This window comes from Anas acuta, chromosome 3 (assembly GCF_963932015.1).
Source record: "Anas acuta chromosome 3, bAnaAcu1.1, whole genome shotgun sequence".
In the NCBI taxonomy this organism is placed as follows: Eukaryota; Metazoa; Chordata; class Aves; order Anseriformes; family Anatidae; genus Anas; species Anas acuta.
This window is the reverse complement of record NC_088981.1, coordinates 86,146,952-86,168,051: the sequence shown is the minus strand read 5'-3', so window position 1 is coordinate 86,168,051 and position 21,100 is coordinate 86,146,952. Positions and strand designations below refer to the sequence as shown.

Sequence of the window (21,100 nt, the reverse complement as noted above, 5' to 3'; positions counted from 1 at the left end):
GCTACATGTGCAGTCTCACAACAGTGTGAGTCTCATGGTATAGGAATATACAGATAGTGCAGCAGGTAAAATGTTCCCAAAAATATTACAGAACATATTAACATTGTTGTCAGAGATGTTGGGCATGATCCTTTCCCCGTGGGATACTTGGCCTTGCAGACCTTGAAATTTAGAGGTTTCACCATGCTTTGGTTCCAGTAAACAGCTTTTAGAAGGCATGGGCAGAATTCTTCATCCCATCTAGCACCAGAATGGCAGCCAATTAGTGCTGGTATTTATTCTGTTAATAAACATGGCGAATATGCCTAAAGAGTCCACTCAACTTTGCTGATAAATCACAAAGGTGTTGATGCAGTGCCAAAGGATGAATTTTCTTTGTTTATGTTTCATTTTGCTTTGCTTTTTAAACTTTTTCTCTTTTTCATATACATCTATACACACACTAAGCTCCTGTACAGAGAAGTTTGTTTATGAACATGGTGCACAATCTGCATGTGTTTTTCCACTGCTGAGGAACAGCTGGTGACTCCAGTTCTTTTAATTTAATCTGAAATTATGAAGGTTGGAATTATTTTACTTGAAGTAATGGGTAACTAATCAATTCCATCAGCTGACAGCAATTATATTTCACTTAGGCACTTTACTTAGTTACAAGAAGCTGAACTGAGCTGAACTCTTGTTCTTTTAAATATGATGACTTGTTAGTTAGGAAAGACTTGTTTTTATCTTTATGTTGCATTATTTATTTATTTAAGTAGATTTTTAAGTAGCTCAGAATATATCATTTAAATTTTGCATTCACTGTCCCCTATATTTATGGGGTTAGTGAAAAAAATTACATATAAACAAAATAAGAAAGCCTAACAAAGAGTGCTGCCAGGGATTTGAAAGAAGCATTTTTTTTTTTCCTTCTACTTAGCATTTTTGAGGATGTATCATTCATTTATGTGTTTCCAATTTGAGAAGGAGACTGGTAGAGATAGTTAGGAGTTTGTAGTAGATAATATATAAGGGTTTGCTTTGCATGGACCAAGGTACCCAGAGAGGTGGTGGATTTTCCATATATGAAGGTTTTGAGACCTTGACAGGACATTGCCCTGCTCAATTTGATCTAAATTTGAAGCCATCCTTGATTTGAACAGTGGGCTGAACTTCTGGGAGTCCTTTTGAAACTTAACTATTCTATGACAATATAATCACAGAATCACAGAATCGTACAATATTATGAGCTGGAAGGGACGCACTGAGGTCACTGAGTCCAACTGATGGCTCTACACAGGACTACACAAAAATTAATCCTGGGGAGCCTGTCCCAGTGCCCAAACACCCTCTCAGTGAAGAATATTTTCCTAACATCCATCCTGATCCTCCCCTGTCACAGCTCCTTGCTGTTCCCATGGGTTCTGTTGCTGTCACCAGAGAGGAGAGCTCAGTGCCTTCCATCCTGGTTCTCCCTTGTGAGGAAGCTGTAGGCTGCCATGAGTTGCTCCTCAGTGTCTTCTTCTTTAGCTGGACCAAGTGACTTCATCTGCGTCTCATAAGTCTTACCCCTTAAAACTTTCACTATCTTTGTTGCTCTCCTTTGGACTCTCTAGTATGGTTTTATATTTTTCTTATATTGTGCTCTCCAAAGCTGCAACAATGTTGTAAAGTATAGTTAAATCAGCAGTAATATGATATAAATCAGACTTATTATCACACATTTCTTGTCTGGAAAAATACCTTTCTATCTTGCCCAGAGAGAAAAGAAAAAAAAAATCTTCCATGCGTCTTTATTTGTTTAACAGAGATCACATTGCCACTTAAATGAATTGAGATGCATGGTTCATATGTTCTTGACTGCATAGTTAACTTATTGCTTCCTGAAGCCTTCTTTTTATAGTCTCAGCTTTATAGACATAGCCCAAGAGATTTTAAAGACAGAAGAGACTATCTGATTATAATGTCTCACTTCTATACTCTTCTACCTACCCGTTTTAGCTTATTATCCTATGTGCAGTCAGTAGTAACTTGAGCCTGAATAAAGCATATATTTCAAAAAATATTCAGTTTTCATTTCAAGTCTTCGATAGACAGAAAATCCATCAGTATTATTTTTTCCTATGTTTTCATGATTAATTATCCTTTCTGCTTAAACTGTGAACATCACTTTTAATTGGAAGCTTTTGTCTTGTATCAGGTGAAAACAACAGGGTTTTGGTATCGGGGCTGCAGGATGCCCTGTGTGGAAAGTGGTGTGAGCTGCCCTGGGCTGGTCACAGACAGATATGAAATGCATGTAAATGACCCATCGCACTCCTAGACTGAAGCCAGGCATGGTGGTGCAAAGAGCTATGGCTCAGAAATATTTAAGGAGCAGCAGCCCCCAGAGGAGGAAATCTATGAAGAAAACTTGTTTGGAGAAATGTGGGATGATGGTCTTGGCAGGATGCATGGAGGAGATGCATTTGGAGATGCACAGAGAGACAAGCTTCTGAGGAGACATGCAGCTGGAGACATTTTCTTGGGAGATAATACCCCATGCCAAAGCAGGAATCACCTGAGGTACTGCAGCTGTGGGTAACCTAAGCTGGGGTGGAGACATCCCTGAGGGGGATGCAGCCATGGGTGGTCAGGAACATCCCTGAAAGACTGTGACCTGTGGAGGAATCCAGACAGTGGCAGAAGCAGGGAGAAGTGGAGGAACATAGAAAGAAAAACTTAATTGTAGAAATAAACTTTTGTGTTTATGATCCAAGCCTACTGTACAACTCTTTGCTCCACCAAAGGGCTGGCATTGAGTGTAATCTACAGCTAAAACAAGGGGAGTTGAGAATAAGAAGAGTGTGAAGACAAACATTTGACTTGAGTATGGGAAAATGGTGGATAGGTGTTTACTTAAGCATTTGCTTAGCTCTTTGTGTTTGTGCTTCACCTTTCACAGGTATAACTCCTGTCTGTGTCTGTCCTCCATGAATAGATGTACTCTGCATTCAGTCTCTCAGAACTTTACACTTACCTACATTTTTAAAAAGTAAACACATATTCAAAAATAATCCAAACCACTGCCCTACTCTCATTCAGAAACAGAAACTCAAACCCTTCCCTTCCATTCCTCTTCCCTCCCCTCCATATAAGAGAGTAGAAATATTTCATAGGAAAAAGCATTGCTTAGGACCAGAAGACATGAAAGTCTGTCACTTCAATTTTCTCTTATTTATCACATTTTATCAAAGTATTTTTTGAACTTTAATCTAGCATACAGGAGTGTCTGGAAATGAAAGAAAGGAAATCTTAAGGTATAAAGTTGTCAATAAAATGTCAGTGAAGAAAAATAAGATGTGTGATTTAGGTTTTTAGTTTTGGGTGAATTAAATAAAATCAAGAACTCCAAGAAAATTGTGTTGTAATCATTAGTGATCATTATCCATGTAGTCATTTCTAATACAGTAAAAATGACATTTCTTGTCTGTTATGGGGATTCAAGTATACTTCTCACAAGGAAGGGATGAAAAGATTGTTGTTCTTCTGTAGAAAGAGAAGGGATATTCTTACCATGGTAAGCAAAATAATTCATTCCTAATGGGATGGTAGACATCTGCATTTCATTAGGGGTGAAAGCCTTTAGGAGTTTTTAGGATGGGGAAAAGAACCTTCTTTCAAAACAAATATTGCAACAAGTTTTGTTTATATACTGACCCTTTTCTGACGGGGCAACAAATGAAGGCGTACAAAGAGCCTGTTTTGCAGTCACAGTACTGTTTTCATACAGTATGTTATGACTTGGAGGACCATGAAGACATGGGTATCAGAAGAGGATCTGGAATGAAATCCTACTTGCTGCTTATAACTGTATAATAGTCTGCAACATTATGCCCTTAAAGCTGACCCTTCTTTAGCAGCCTGTTCCAATGCCTAAGTCCTTTCACCAGCTTTGTTGTTTTTATCTGGATATGCTTGAGCACCTTAATATCTTTCTTGTAGTGAGGGGCCAAAACTGAACACAGTACTCAGGATGTGGTCTCAAAAGTGCCAAGTACAGAGAGGGCCAATCACTTCCCTAGTCCTGCTGGCCACACTGTTTCTGATACAAGCCAGGCTGCCATTGGCCTTCTTGGCAATCTTAACTAGCTGTTGGCTCATGTTCAGATTGCTGTTGACCAGGAACCCTCAGATCCTTTTCTGCTGGGCAACTTTCCAGTTTCTCTTCCCCAGGCCTGTATGTTACTTCAGGGGGTTGGTATCACCCGAGTGCAGGACCCAGCACTTGCTGAATGTCACGTGATTGGACATGGCCTGTTGATCCAGCTGTAGTGGGTTTACCTGGCAAGGTTTTGGTAACAGGGGGTCATAGGGGTGGTTTCTGTGAGAAGGATCTAGAAGCTGCCCCATGTTTGGTAAAGGCCCCATTGTTGACCCGAGCCGAGCCAATAAGCGATGTTGTTTTGGGCCTCTGTGAGAGGATATTTAAGACAGGGAAAAAAACGCTGCGCCACACAGCAGCTGGGAGAGTGAGAGGAGTGAAGAACAGCCTGCAGGCACCAAGGTCAGTGAAGAAGGAGGGGGAGAGGTGCTCCAGGCGCCAGAGCAGAAGTCCCCTGCAGCCTGTGGTGAGGACCATGGTGAAGCAGGATGTCCCCCTGCAGCCCATGGCGTACCACGGTGGAGCAGGGTTCCACGCTGCAGCCTGTGGAGGAGACCACGGTGGAGCAGGTGGCCCTGCACCGACAGAGGCTGACGCCTGTGGAAGACCCCTGCCGGAGCAGATTCCGGGCTGGACCTGTAGCCCGTGGAGAGGAGACCACGCAGGAGCAGGTGACCTGGCAGGAGCTGCTGCCCGTGGGGGAGCCAGCTTGGAGAAGTTTTCTCCTGAGGGATGGACCCCGTGGTACGGACCCATATCTGGAGCAGCTCTGGAAGAGCTGCTGCCTGTGGGAAGCCCACGCCAGATTAGTTCATCAAGGACTGTATCCCGTGGATGGGACCCCACAGCACAGGGGACGAGAGTGACCAAGAAGGAGTGGCAGAGAAGAAGTGCTGTAGACTGACCATAACCCCCATACCCCGTTCCCCTGTGTCGCTCGGGGGGAGGAGGTGGAAGGGGGGGAAGGTGCTTTTGGTTTCTTTCCTTTGTTTCTCACTTCTCTAGCTTGTTAGGAATAAGCAATAAATCTTACTATCTCCCCATGCCGAGTCTGTTTTGCCCGTTACAATAATTACTGCATGATCTTCTCGTCCTTATTTCAACCTTTGAGCCTTTTTCATAATATTTTCTCCCCATTCCTCTTTGAGGATGGGAGAGAGCAGCTGTGGTGGAGCTCAGCTGCCCACCTGAGCGGAACCACGACACCAGCCTATCCAGATCTTTCTGCAGAACCTCTAGCAGATCAACATTCCCACCCAACTTGCTGACATCTGCAAACTTACTGAGGGTGTACTAAATCCCTTCATCAACATAATTGATAAAGTTATTAAATAACACTATCCCTGATAATGAGCCCTAGAAAACACCACTTGTAACTGTCCACCAAACAGGTATATCTCCTTTCACAATGACCTTTTGCGCCTGGCCATGCAGCTAGTTTTTATGCTTATTTAACAGCACATCTGTACAGCCAGTTTTTCCAGGGGAAAGCTGTGGGAAACAGTATCAAATACTTTGCTAAAATACAAGTAAACAACATCCACAGCCTTTCACTTGTCCACCAAACAGGTCATCTTGTCATGGAAGGAGATCATGTTAGTCAGGCGTGATCTGCTTTTCATAACCCACGATGTCTGGGTCTGATCATCTGTTTGTCTTGTGCGTGTTATGTGATGGCACCCAAGATGAGTTGTTCCATGACCTTCCCTGGCACTGAGGTCAGACTAATAGGCCTGTAAGTCCCTGGATCCTCCTTCCTGCCCTTGTAGATGGGCCTTACATTCACCAACCCCCAGCCAACTGGCACCTCCCTGGTTTGCCAGAACTGCTGGTAAATTGTTGAAAATTGCTTGGCAAACACATCCATCAGCTCCTTCAGCACCCTTGGGTGGATCCCATCTGGTCCCATAGATTTATGGGTGTCCAAGTGGTATAGTAGGCCACTAACCATTTTGTGTTGGATCATAAGGGCTTCATATATATATTTATATAGTATAGTAATGCACAATAATAGAAAATTATTTCTCAGGAAGGCAGTTGCCCAAAGTATAGGAAGTATTGCTATAGATGTTTATAAATGTTAACAAAGGGAAAATTTGGGAAGTGTCTCAAAGTCAACAGATTCTATTTCCAAGGCTCTTTTGCATTACCTGTTAATATCCGCTCCTGGAGAGAGTCATGAAACTAGATGAAACACAGAATAAATCAGGCATGGACACTCCTATTCTTTTCTCTAAATTTATAACAATTTTCTCAGCTGAGCTATGTGACACAGACAGACAGATACACACACACACACACACACACCATCATTTCATGCTATCAGTGTGGGAAAAGTATTTCCCTGCCTTTACATATTTTATTCCATCTACATACCTGGTATGGATTAGCCTACTCTCTAATGATGGTCACTGCTTCAGCATATGTCTCTTGTTCCAGACCTGTTCTGAGCACCTCTGACACAGTCACTGTTGATGTCTTTAAATATCTGTGGTGTAGACTACTGACCTTTCTTCACCTCTCTGTGGGTTACCCTCCAGGTTTTAATGTTTCCCTCTAATTGCTTACTCGTCTACCTCTGTGTCACTGGCCCCCAGACATATTTTTATCCCAACATATGATCAATTACTTTGCAGTTTCCAGAGGATAATCTGCTATAAATCAGCCTCTTTGGTGCAACTACTCACTGTCTTTAGCTACAGCCTGTCCCATACAGTATGATGGTCCCAGGATTATGGGGTGAAGCTCTAGCAGTCTGCTGTGCTAGCCTCACTCTCCTTATGAGCCAATTACACTCTTGCCATGGACAGTGACATACAAAGCTTTTAATTTGTCTGCAGTCCCCCTTCAAGGGTCTATTTTAAAGTAATGGATATAGGTTGCTGATATACTTGCATTCACTTCTTAAAGGGAAAAAAAAAGGTAAACCATTGTTCCATTTTATGACTGTAAACATTTAGATACTTTATCGGTGTTCATGAATTCATTAGTGTTAGGTCAGAGGTTGGACTTGATCTTGAGGTCTCTTCCAACCTAGACAATTCTGTGACTCTGTGATTCTGTGGGTGTGCAGAGACTGCAGCAAGAATTCTGTCACAATTCAGATCATGGAAACCAAGTCCCTGGAAAAGGAAGACAAAAGAATGGAAACAAAATCAAATCCAGAAGCTGCAGCTTTGGATCTCAGATAGTATGGTCATACGAGCATGCTGGTCTGACCAGCATGCTCGTGTGCAGGAGTTCCAACCTATAAAAGCTTAACTGTCTGGTGTGTTTTTTTAAAAGACACTTTTAGTGTACAGGTGGTCAGGACAGTTAGGAATCAGCCCTAACTGAAATTTCTTATCAGAAAGGATGTGAAATTCATAGCAATTAATTGGAAGAGCATTTCTCTTTGAGCAGATGTCACACCACTGCAAAGCAGCAACAAAGCACTTAATCCCAGGAAGAAAACCAAATATATATGTGACCAAAATGAAAACCAAATTCATAGCTGACCGACACATAACTTAAAAAATGGTGAAATGCAGTATATGCTGTAGGAAAAAAAGAAAAAAAAAAGATAAAAGAAAAAAGAAAAAAAGAAAAATGAAAAAGAAAAAAAAAGGAAAAAAAAAAAGAAAAAAAGAAAAAAAGAAAAAAAGAAAAAGAAACTTCCTCCTATCTGTGTACACAATGTTAGTGGTAGTACTAGCAACATGTGGTTTATAAACCAGAGAGGCCCAGACCCTGGCCTGTAAAACAAGGGCAACAGGGGCTGATGAAGGCAATGGCCTGGACAGAAAGGCCTGTTTTATTTTGTGTACCAAGAGTACACGAAAGTACAAGAAAGAATGAGAGCTGTTTGAGTAGCTGTCTTTCTGAATTTGCGGTTATTAATAAGAACTTAGTACTGAGTATCCAGAAGTGGGCCTCACAACAATATCATGGTATTTTCATAGCCTTCCTGCCTGTCTGCTTCACAAAGCTCCTGTTAATGTCTGTGGAAACCTCCCTTACATTAAATGTGACATTACATTTTGGGTGCTTTCTCTTATCGCTGTGCATACATGACCCTTCTTCTCCAGTGCATTGTAAAAAGCCACATTTTCCCTGTTTTGGTCTCAAGAGCAGCACAGTGGAATATTTGGCATGATATATGATGTTATAAATGATGATCCAACTCAATCTGAATTTAGTAATATTTATAAAAGAATATTTATAAAAGGTATAAAAGGCAAGTAAACAGCACTGGGTGTGTGGGGAGTCTACGCTCCACCAACACGCACAAACGAACATCAAATATTCTAAATATACAGAACATTGCTTTACATACTAATTGTGAGTATGCCTAAACATACGTATAATCAGGAAAGGCAACAAACAATCCTTTAAGTTCTGTGACTTACTAAACTCGAGTACGCCTACACATATGCACAATCAGAAAAGGTAACAAACAATCCTTTAAGTTCCATGACTTAACAGTCTCCATTTTCCATTCCTTTTCTTGACTACAAACAAGTCTCCATTTTCCATTCCTTTTGAGAGATATGTCTTGCTTTAAGTTGTCAAGCAACTCGATCTTCAGGCCTTACGAATCCCGTTCTTCCCAGATCGAAGAAAAGCATATCCATCTTTTCAAGGCCAATAGGCCTGGGTCAAAAGGCACATTTAGGTCAGCGGGGGGCGTAACAGCAAAAGCTTTTGATGGCAGTAGCAGCAGAGAGGCCCATGGCGTAGCAGTCGGATCAGTAAAGGAGCCCACAGCTCCCTCACTATCTAGCAAGTTTCTGACTGTGGTCCCACATGGCTGTTTAAAGCCTCAGAGACTGCTCGCCAGGTGCTGAGCAATTCCACTGCAACCTTGTCATTTTTAGTTGCAGAGTCCCACACCTTGACCTCAATTTGGTCCCATATTTCAGGATCATAAACAGTCTGATTGTTAAGAAGGAGAATAAGCTGTAAGGTTACCAGGACAGTCTTTGTTTCTAAGGACGTATGATTCCCCATAATGCACAACTGCTTACCAGCGAGAGGCAGTTGTGTGCGTGAGTCCACTTCTCTCAGCTTGAGCTTCTTCCCAGCTCCGGTGCGCCCATTTCCAGCGACTTTCTGTATGAGCTTCTTTGAGCAGTTTGCTGAGTCTGGCCGAACCTATCTTCACGAGGCAATCAATGTGCCTGTTCCCAGCCTGGTCTCTTCTGCTAGCCTGTTCCTTTTCATTCCTTCTTTCTGCTCCTTTATTGAAGATATAACTTCATCACATCGTGTTGACTTTTTTTTTTTTTTTTTTTATATATCTTGAGGGCGGGCTCCCCTCCTATACCCTTCTCCCCACAGCAGTTCTTTTCAAAACAAGTTTTCATTGGTCAAACAACTTTGCATATAACAACAACAGCAAACACCCAGAAACTTCCATGCCTTAACAGCTGGAGGACAAGAAACCAGAGACTGCATGGAGTCTCCTAAATCACCGTTCTTCGTTCCCTCTAAACTCTTGTATATTCCTGATGGCCTCATCGTTAAGAGCCTAATGATATCATTAACCACAGGGCTTTCCAACCCCCATGGCCACACTCCCACCTCTCCCCCTTCTTTATTAATATCAACCATTTTCTCGACACGAATTACCACTCCATATATAACAATAAGAACAGCAGTTGAAAGAAAATCACAGAATCACAGAATCACAGAATTTCTAGGTTGGAAGAGACCTCAAGATCATCGAGTCCAACCTCTAACCTAACACTAACAGTCCCCACTAAACCATATCCCTAAGCTCTACATCTAAACGTCTATTAAAGACTTCCAGGGATGGTGACTCCACCACCTCCCTGGGCAGCCCGTTCCAGTGTCTAACAACCCTTTCAGTAAAGAAGTTCTTCCTAACATCTAACCTAAAACTCCCCTGGCGCAACTTAAGCCCATTCCCCCTCGTCCTGTCACCAGGCACGTGGGAGAACAGGCCAACCCCCACCTCACTACAACCTCCTTTAAGGTATCTGTAGAGAGCGATAAGGTCGCCCCTGAGCCTCCTCTTCTCCAGGCTGAACAAGCACAGCTCCCTAAGCCACTCCTCGTAGGACTTGTTCTCCAGGCCCCTCACCAGCTTCGTCGCCCTTCTCTGGACCCGCTCAAGCACCTCGATGTCCTTCTTGTAGCGAGGGGCCCAAAACTGAACACAGTACTCGAGGTGCGGCCTCACCAGAGCTGAGTACAGGGGGACGATCACCTCCCTAGCCCTGCTGGTCACAGTGTTTCTGATACAAGCCAGGATGCCGTTGGCCTTCTTGGCCACCTGAGCACACTGCTGGCTCATATTCAGCCGACTGTCCACCATCACTCCCAGGTCCTTCTCAGCCTGGCAGCTCTCCAACCACTCATCTCCCAGCCTGTAGTTCTGCTTGGGGTTATTGCGCCCCAGGTGCAGGACCTGGCACTTGGCCTTGTTGAACTTCATGCAGTTGAACTCAGCCCATCGGTGCAGCCTATCCAGATCCTCCTGCAGAGCTTTCCTACCCTCAAGCAGATCGACACACGCACCTAACTTGGTGTCATCTGCAAACAAGCATTTAGCAGCTTAAGGAAACAAAGCAAAACAAGCTTACAATTAAAATCACAGAACATACCTGCCCATTTTTTTTTTTTTTTAAATTTTGGTGGGGAAAAAAAGGGGAGGGGAGGGAGAGAGAGTCATCTGAGACTTTTCCTTATAAACCAGCATGGGGCAGTATTATCCAAGCAAACTCAGACTATGACTTCTGGCAGATACATCAGCACCAATGTTTTCAAATTTTAGAGATAAACACCTGAACAGATTTGGAGCCTATTGTAAGTATTGTAAGTAACAGGCTTGAACAAATAAAGCTACGTAAAATGGAAAATCATACTGTCAGTAACAGTAATAAACCTTATGTTTCGAGTTATATATTTTAGGAATTTCATAGTATATCATAACAGCTAGACACAAGTATCTCACTCAAGTATCTCTGATGATGGTGATGATGGTAATTACCATTGTGTCCAGTAATTGAAGATCAGGATACAGTAAAGCTAGTTCTGTTAAAAATTGTTAAAACTGGTAAAGTGCACGCAAATAAAGGAGCCAGAAAAGACAAAAGACATGATACTCCAGAGTAAGAATAAGTTACAGACTCAGTAGATTAAAAATCAAATTTTATTAGATTAGATTGTATGCATCTTCATGAAAGAGAGATTTGTGTATAAATGACAAGATTTTAAAAGGTAGCAAAGGGATGTATAAGGATAGCATTAAAAACACCAGTGTGCTCAACTCCTGTTGGTTCTTAATAATATTAGGGATTTGTCTAATATAGCTAAATTCTATCCCTGACTTCAGAAAAATCTATTTATTTCATTATAAAAAGCTAATAGGTAAGGTCTGGATTTAACCCATTACTACTTCTGTGCTGGTAAGGCTAGCTTTCACAAGAATACATTTTATTGGAAAGCAGACACAGAAATCTTATTTTAAAGCTCTTTGGAAATTCATGTACTATTTACAGGCTTGCCATAATATTTGTTTGACAATCAGGATCACATCAACAGTGCTAGAAAATGCTTTCACTAAGCCTTTTTGGTCTTTTTGATGTGGTAACTAGGCAGTGGTTCATCAGTAGCATAAAAACAATCAATCAAACATGGACTGTTTTAAGAAAGAGTGTGACACACAAAGACAAATCTTTCAGCAGCTCTATGAACATGGTAAAATACATAGCCACAAATTGTTGCTTGGATGGAGTGAGTTACCACTTCATAATCACTGCTGATCATCAGGATACAACAAAAGAGCCTTTTATGTTGGTGATGAGGGCTCCTGAACCCTCCTGAAATCCTGTTAGAGGACACTGGTAGAACAGAAGTGATTACCCAAAGGAATAGTATAACCTATGTGAATAATGGTAAAACACTTGAAAAACAAGGCTTCTCTGTTGCTTTATTTGACTGCTGTCTGCAAAGAGGTATGTGGCCTATAAAAATAACCATGTAGATCTTTGAAGCCCGAGGTAAAGATTCAAAGACTAGGAAACGAACTCTGTTGCTGCAGAATTTACCAGGGATGACAGGGTCTTAATATAGTAGCAACTGCACAGATATTCATCAAGTAATTTGCAGGGGCATACTTATTCAATGCACTGGTGTTGTTCTGGGTGTCAAGAACATTTTTTATTTTATATTTTATTTTATTTTATTTTATTTTATTTTATTTTATTTTATTTTATTTTATTTTATTTTATTTTATTTTATTTTATTTTATTTTATTTTATTTTATTTTTTTCCACTGATGAAGTTTTGACAGTTTACTGAACTGTACTGGGTCTGCTTTACATCCTTAGTAAGCTCAGAATCTGCTGAGTCTGCATTTATACTTGTACAGGCACAATGGGGACTGTGTCTTGGTAGGGTCTCTAGAGATTTGTTATAAAGCATCATTATAATGATGAACTGAGTAATTGGGCCCAAAATGGCTATTGTTCAGGAGTGGAAGATCACAGAATCACAGAATTTCTAGGTTGGAAGAGACCTAAAGATCATTGAGTCCAACCTCTGACCTAACACTAACAGTCCCCACTAAACCATATCCGTAAGCTCTACATCTAAACGTGTTTTAAAGACTGTTTTTGACCTCCTCTCCACCTGCGGCAGATTTTCCATTCTTGCACATTACTTTTTTTTTTCTTTTTTTTTTTTTTTTTTTTCTCCTGTAGTAGTTTTTTCTGAAGCATGGACAATATATATGCTTCAACAATACAGATGAATATTTGGCCTTAAAAACTTCAGTGTCATATCCCTGAAGTACAGATTTGTGATGTACTTAATTATTAACCATTGTGTTTTGTTTTAATTTCTTACCGAAATTTCCTTAGCATTTGTTGCAGCTGATACTAAATATATTTTAAATCCACTTCCCACTAAATGTACATCTGAATTTTTCTGTCTCTGTGTGGAAATACAAAGTATTGCAGATACAGAACTGTCTGATACAACAGTAGTTATACTTTTATACTTACTACAGATAGAGCTTTGCCCAATGCTTATACAGTGTATTGTCTCAGACTGGAAGCCTTCAGGATGAAAAAACAAAATGTGATAGGTTAAATTATGTACAGCTATTGCATTCCAAGCCATATCACATAGAAGTGTGAAAGAATCTTTAGCTGCATGTATTAAAAATTGATTTAAGATTAGGAGGAAGCATAAACAGATTTTTTTTTTTTTCTGTCACAAAAAGAAGCAATCTAGATAGAGTCAAGGACTCAAGGACTTCCATTTCGTCTATTCCTATCATTCTTTTTATTCCCTTTTAAGACTGGATTCCACTCTTGCCAATGACTTCAGCTGATGTGTCATGTGTTTTCTTGTTTGCTCCTAACAGCTCAAAAAAAAAAAAGAGGTTTCTTTTGTAGAAATTGAATGTTAAACGGGGACTGTCAGGTATATCATCACATTTCATTTATCACACATTTGCCTGGAAGATCTGATAGTAGATTTAGGACACTGCTATTTTGTGGACTGCTGACAAATTGACAAGTTGGCAAAACAATACAATTATAAAAAAAATTAAAATCTAAGCCAGTGTTTTTCTTCAAATAAACTGTGGATATTACTGCTGGGTCTGCTTTATATTCTTAAAAATTAAACAGGAATGAAAAGTCAGGAAAAAGAGAATTATTAAAATTGATACCAAAACATGTTTAGCATGACTTTCCTGTATAAAAATAAATAACAAGATGGCTCTATGATTCATCCTATAATTTTAAAAGACATTTACAAATAGAACTAGAAACCAAATACTTTTTAATAATAGCCAGATTTCTGTGATATAATATCCCTGAGATGGAGTTATGTGACTCTGGGAGCAAGTACACTGTGGGGAGACACAATTCAATTTAAATATTTTGAGAAGAAACTTAAGAAATGAGATTTGAGAATAGGAAAAAAAGACTTCACAGTTAACAGTACATTTTCGGTAATGTGATACAGAACACAGTAAAACAGACACTTTCTGTCTTGTTCTATCCCCCAATCAAATGGCAGTGTTAACATTTATTTCCAAGTAATAAAGCTGTGAAAAAGGCACTTTTAGTTCTCCAGATAGTTAAGTTTTGTACATTTTCAACACATCATTTTTTAATAAAAATTAGTCCACTTTGTGAAACTTTTTTATTTATTTATCTGGAACCAGTGTTGTAGTGCTGGGAAAATAAGAAATAATTAAACGCCCATATTAAATGTCTTGAAAATGCCTCAGACAGAATTCTTTATAAAAATTAAAGGGAGGTAAACTTTTGAGAAAGAACTTCCTATCTTAAAAACCAGGGCATATGAGAGGAACACGGGTCAGAGCAACAAAGGCATGCAGCAAAACCCATTCTGCCCTGAAACCCCTGAGGAACCAGACCCTGGCAAATTTGCACTTGTGGTTTGAACACAACAGAGTTTATGGAACAAAAAGAGTACAGTACCATAAGATTCCAACCTAATTGAGCCAGACAGTGAAAAAAACGAGAGTGTGTGTGTGGAGGGGGGGGGGGGGGGGGCAGGGGGGGATGGACGGACAGACAGGGGGATGAGAGAGAGAAAGAGAGAGAGAGAAAGAGAGAGAAAGAGAGAAACTCTACATTGTCAGGGAGGAAAAATTTGTAGCTCAGTCTCCCAGGCTGGATCGTTTGTGCCATGTCTGTGGTACATATTTTCAGCTCAGCCTGAATTACTTTTGCAGAATTGCCCTGGACAATCCATTTGTTTAAAAGTACGAAGTCTTAAGTGTTCTTTAGAAGAATGAACAGAGAGTGCAGTTTGGAGGAATGTTATTTAAAAATGCTCTTGGCTGGGCCTGGTGCTGCAGTCTTTAGTCACAGTGAGTTATTCTTGTGTTGCACTGACTTTATGCTCAGAAAATTCTGGTGAGGAGGCAGCTGCCTTACTTGGGGAGAAACCCTGGCTAAAGCTGGATATGTGACCACCATCTTGCCTTCAGTCTTTCTTGCCCTTGGAAAGGAATGATTTGGTACTGTTATAAATGAAGTCTCAACTCAATCTGAATTTTGTAATATTTATAAAACAAATATCTATAAAAGGTATAAAAGGCAAGTAAATAGTGCTGGGTGTGTGGGGAGTCTACGCTCCACCAACACGCACACACGAACATCAAGCATTCTAAATACACAGAACATTGCTTTACATACAAAACACGAGTATGCCTATACATACGTAAAATCAGGAAAGGCAACAAACAATCCTTTAAGTTCTATGACTTAACAGTCTCCATTTTCCATTCCTTTTGAGAGATATGTCTTGCTTTAAGTTGTCAAGCAACTCGATCTTCAGGCCTTATGAATCCCGTTCTTCCCAGATCAAAGAAAAGCAAAACACATCTCCTTTTCAAGGCCAATAGGCCTGGGTCAAAAGGCACGTATAGGTCAGCAGGGGCGTAACAGCAAAAGCCTTCGATGGCAGTAGCAGCAGAGGGGCCCATGGCGTAGCAGTCGGATCAGTAAAGGAGCCCACAGCTCCCTCACTGTCTGGCAAGCCACACGTTTCTGACTGTGGTCCCACATGGCTGTTTAAGGCCTCAGAGACTGCTCGCCAGGTGCTGAGCAATTCCACTGCAACCTTGTCATTTTTAGTTGCAGAGTCCCACACCTTGACCTCAGTTTGGTCCCATATTTCAGGATCATAAACAGTCTGATTGTTAAGAAGGAGAATAAGCTGTAAGGTTACCAGGACAGTCTTTGTTTCTAAGGACGTATGATTCCCCATAATGCAGAACTGCTTACCAGCGAGAGGCAGTTGTGTGCGTGGGTCCACTTCTCTCAGCTTGAGCTTCTTCCCAGCTCCGGTGCGCCCATTTCCAGCGACTTTCTGTATGAGCTTCTTCGAGCAGTTTGCTGAGTCTGGCTGAACCTATCTTCACGAGGCAATCAATGTGCCTGTTCCCGGCCTGGTCTCCATTCTGCTAGCCTTTTCCTTTTCATTCCTTTTTCCTGCTTCTTTATTGACGATGTAACTTCATCACATTGTGTTGCCCTTTTTCTTGAGGGCAGGCTCCCCTCCTATACCCTTCTCCCCACAGCAGTTCTTTTCAAAACAAGTTTTCATTGGTCAAACAACTTTGCATATAACAACAACAGCAAACACCCAGAAACTTCCATGCCTTAACAGCTGGAGGACAAGAAACCGGAGACTGCATGGAGTCTCCTGAATCACCCTTCTTCATTCCCTCTAAACTCTTGTATATTCCTGATGGCCTCATCGTTGAGTCTAATGTTATCTCAACCATGGGGCTTTCCAACCCCCATGGCCACATTCCCAAATCTCCCCCTTCTTTATTAATATCAACCATTTTCTCGACAGTCAGTCTTACCTCTGTGCCCAACAAAATCATGGAACATATCTTCCTGGAAACTAAGCTAAGTCACTGTACTGGGTCTGGCTGGAATGTTAACTTTCCCGGCAGCAGCCCATGCAGTGCTGTACTCTGTACTTGTAGCTGGAACAGCAGTGTTATCACACCAGTGTTGTGTCTACTGCTGAGCAGCAGTGGCACAGCATTGGGCCTTTCTCTAACCTTCCTAGGGGGTGGGCAAAAAGTGAGGAGAGAAACATCACTAGGGCAGCTGACCTAAACCAATCAAAGGGATATTCCATACCATGTAATGTCACACTCAGCAATAAAAGGTGGAAACAGGAAGAAGGGGGGGGGGCTCTTGGGAAAACGTCGGTCCTCCTCTCAAACACTGGCTGCGTGCGTTGAGGCCTTGCCTCAAGGACGTGGTCAATCATCGCTCATTTGTGGGAAGTAGAGAGTAATTTCTTTCCTCTGCACTTCCATATAGCCTTCATTTATTTTGTTTGTTTGTTTTCCTCCCTTCGTTTTATTTTTCCCTTTTCCCCTCCCTTTTCCCCTTTCCCTTTTTATTTCCCCTTAGTTAAATTGTTTAGTTCATGGTAGTCTTTATTTAATTGTTATTATTATTTCCCTTTAATTAAATTATCCTTATCTCAACCCGTGAGTTGTTCTTTGCTTTACTTCTCCCCCTCCTCATCTAAAGGAGGGGGAGTGAGAGAGCAATTGTGGGGTTTAGCTGCCCAGCATGGTACAACCACCACAGTCACATGGAAAATGAGGAGGTGATTGGTGACAGCCAACATGGCTTCACTAAGAGCAGATTGTACCTGGCAAATCTGGTGGCCTTCTACCATGGGGTTACAGTACTTGTAGATAGGGAAAGAGCAATTGACATCATCTACCTGGACTTGTGCAAAGCACAATGCTTAGCTTGTTAATCATTGATCGTTTATAATTTCTGTCCAGATTCTTCTTAAAGTGAAGTGCATTAAACACAACAAAAGATCAAAAACTGAAAGGCAACAACTAAGTTCAGCTTTGAAATATGATGCTATGATGGATATTATGATTCTTTCTGTGAGATGTGATTCTTTGAGCTTCTTTCCTTTAGGTGTCCTAAAAATCCCCATCCCAAATAAAAATCCCTATCCTAAATAAAAAAAACCCTGCCTTTGAGAGACAAAATTTTCGTTATGGAGAGGAAATTTGTTTAAAAAATGCTTTAAAGCAGTTCCAATAAAGCCCCATACTTTCCAAATGGTGCTGGATACATGTATCTGGAGTGAGAACAGAAGCAGATCATGGAATCATACAATCATTAAGGTTGGAAAAGACCTCCAATATCATCTGGTCCAACCATCACCCTACTATCAAAATCACCCGCTAAACCATGTTCCTAAGTGCCACGTCTAACCTTTCCTCAAACACCCCCAGGGCAACCTGTTCCAATGCCTAACCACTCTTTCTGAGAAGAAAGTTCTCCTAATTTTCAATCTAAACCTCATCTGGTGCAACTTGAGGCCATTCCCTCTTGTCCTATCACTGTGAGAAGAGGCTGACCCCCAGCTCCCTACAACTCCTTTTCAGGTAGTTGTAGAGAGCAATAAGGTCTCCCCTGAACGTCCTCTTCTCCAGACTAAACAACCCCAGTTCCCTCAGCTGCTCCTCACAGGACTTGTGATCCAGGCCCTTCACGAGTTTTGTAGCCCTTCTCTGGACACGCTCGAGGGCTTTGATGTCTTTCTTGTAGTGAGGGGCCCACAACCGAACACAGTACTTGAGGTGCAGCCTCACTAGAGCTGAGTACATGGGGATGATCAACTCCCTGGTCCTTCTAGCTACACTGTTTTTGATACAAGCCAGGATGCCATTGGCCTTCTTGGCCACCTGGGCACACTTCTGTCTCATGTTCAGGCACAAATTAACCAACATCCTGAGATTCTTTTCCTCTGCACAGCTTTCCATCCACTCTGCTGCAAACCTGTAACGTTGCATGGGATTGTTGTGGAGAAAGTGCAGGACCCAGCACTTAGCTGTGTTAAACCTCATCCTGTTGGCCCTTGCCCATCGATACAACCTGTCCAGGTCCCTCTGAAGGGCCTTCCTACCCTCCGGCAGATTGACACATTCCCTTCAACTTGTGTTATTTGCAAACTTACTGAGGGTGCACTCAATTCCCTCATCTGAATCATCAATAAATATATTAATGAGGATGGGCCCCAACATGGACCCCTGGGGAACACCACTCCTGACTGGTTGCCAGCTGGATTTCCCTCCATTCACCACCACTCTCTGGGTCCAACCATTCAGGCTGTTTTTAACTCAGCAAGGAGTGTACCTGTCCAAGCCACAGGCTGCCAGCTTCTCCAGGAGAGTCCTGTGGGAGACTGTGTCAGAGGCCTTGCTGAAGTCTAGGTAGACTACGTCAACAGATTTTCCTTCATCCACTAGGCAGGTCACCTGAAAGGAGATGTGGTTGGTCAGGCTGGACTTGCCTTTCATGAATTCGTGCTGGCTGGGCCTGATTCCCTGGTTGTCTTGCACATGCTGTGTGATTGCATTCAAGATGACCTTCAGATGATGTTCCATCACCTTTCCTGGCACCGAGGTCAGGCTGACAGGCCTGTAGTTCCCTGGATCCTCCTTATGACCCTTTTGCAAGGCCAGTTTAGATGAGGCTCTGAGCAAGCTTATCTAGTAGGTGGCATCCCTGCCTATGGCAGAGGCGTTGGAACTAGATGATCCATGAAGTCCCTTCCAACCCAGACCATTCTATGATTCTATGATTCTCATAGACGGGCGTCACGTTAGCAAGTCTCTGGGCATTTGGGACCTCTCTGGATGACCATGACCAATGATAGATGGTGGAAAATGGACCAGCAATCACATCTGCCAACTCCCTCAGTACCCTTGGGTGGATTCCGTCTGTTCCCATGGACTTGTGGCAGTCCAGGTGGAGTGGCAAGTCTCTAGTTGTTTCCACCTTAATCATGGGGGTTTTCTTCTGCTCCCTGTTCCAGACTTCCAGGTTGGGAGGCTGAATACCCTGAGGATAAGTGGTCTGACTATTAGAGATGTAAAGAAGACATGAAGAACCTCAGCCTTTTCCTTATCCTCAGTAGACATGTTCCCCAATCAGTAGTAAAGGATGGAGATTCTCTTTACTGTTAATATATTTGTAAAAACATTTTTTGTTGTGTTTCACCAGATTGGTCAGGTTGAGCTCATGTTAGACTTTAGCCTTTCTGCTTTTTACCCTGCATATGATAACATATTCCTTGTGCTCTTCTGGAGTTGCCTGTCCCTTCTTCCACTGCACATGAATGCTCTTTTTCTCACGAAGACTCAGAAAAAGTTCCCTGTTCAGCCACTCTGGTCTTTTTCCCTGATGGCTCATCTTACGGCACACAGGGACAGTCTGCTTCTGAGCCTTTAAAACTTCCTTCATGAGGAATGTTCAGCCTTCCTGGACCTCTCTGCCCTTCAGGATTGACTCCCAAGAGACCCTCCTTACCAGAGTCCTGAACAGTTTCAAAGTCTACCCTCAAGTGCAAAAGAAGACTTCTTTGCTTCTAAAACATACATAGACACATTATGTGGAGTACAATATTCAATATTTCCAAACCTTTTTTTTTTTTTTTTTTTGTAATCCATTCCTATGAAATCGATTATTAGAGACTGTTCAGAAGCCCATGTGGCTGTGGCTGTTGCAAAACTTAGAGAATTTAGTTTCGAGGTCTTAGGTGTATATGCCATAGTATGAAAGCTATCATACAGTAATTGCCTTGGCAACCTTATACTTTAAAAGTGATGAGTCATGACCCCGAGACATTAAAGGATATTATGTGATGGGATCCCTACTCAAGCCAGTGTCTTGGGTTGGAATCACTTCATTGCTAAAAATGAGCAGTTGACTAAAATGGAACATGTCAAAAACCAGTGAAGGCTTCCAGTATCTAGAATTGTATTTCACTAACACCCAAAAATAGTAAACTAGAACCTGGCAGTTCTTCAAAGAGACACAGCTCGAGATTTTTGGGTGAGATCAGTTAAAAATGAGGCCTGAAAACAAATCTTCAGCTTCTCACTCATGTTCTGGCAGCACAGGGCTTTTTCTTCAGGCTTTATTTTCTGCCCAACAACCTTTGGAGATTTCTTGAGTTGCAGAAATCCTGCAGACTCTGAAGTCTCCAGTGAAACTCTCTCCTTTCCATTATCTCTCTAGGAGCTTGGTGCTTCTTGACTTCATGGTCACTACTCATCACTGGCCTCTTCTTGCACTTGGAGGCATTCTTTGGCTGCTGATGTTAATTTATTCTGTTGAAAGAGGAGAAGTCTCCCCTTTCTCCTGAGAAGCTATGCTGATCCAGAAGGCAGCAGTCAGGAGCCAACAAAATTGTTCTTTTCCCAGCCTCTTTAGTAGAATGTATAATGTACAGTAACTTGAAAATAAAACAGTCAAACTGCCATAACCATCTATCATCATTTGAAATGATTTAAGGATTTATTTATTTATTTATTTATTTTTTTCTGAGTGGAGAAATCAATGATGTCTGATTTCCTAAAGATTTATTTCCCTCTTTGCAGTCCAAAACATTTCATTAATCCTATTTTTTTCCTGTACT

At 41.6% G+C, this 21,100-nt stretch overlaps 1 long non-coding RNA gene across 14 annotated transcripts in view; it reads left to right on the top strand.

Moving 5' to 3' along the window:
* LOC137854579 (uncharacterized) overlaps window positions 1-21,100 on the top strand; it is a 179,551-nt gene that overhangs the window by 68,436 nt on the left and 90,015 nt on the right. For 6 of the 14 annotated variants that reach the window (XR_011095259.1, XR_011095266.1, XR_011095268.1 and 3 more), the window contains one exon: window positions 2,180-3,378. The exons of the other annotated variants lie outside the window; for them this stretch is intronic. This is a non-coding gene — a long non-coding RNA (uncharacterized lncRNA). Of the gene's footprint in view, window positions 1-2,179; window positions 3,379-21,100 lie in introns of those variants that run through there. 14 annotated transcript variants of the gene reach the window in all.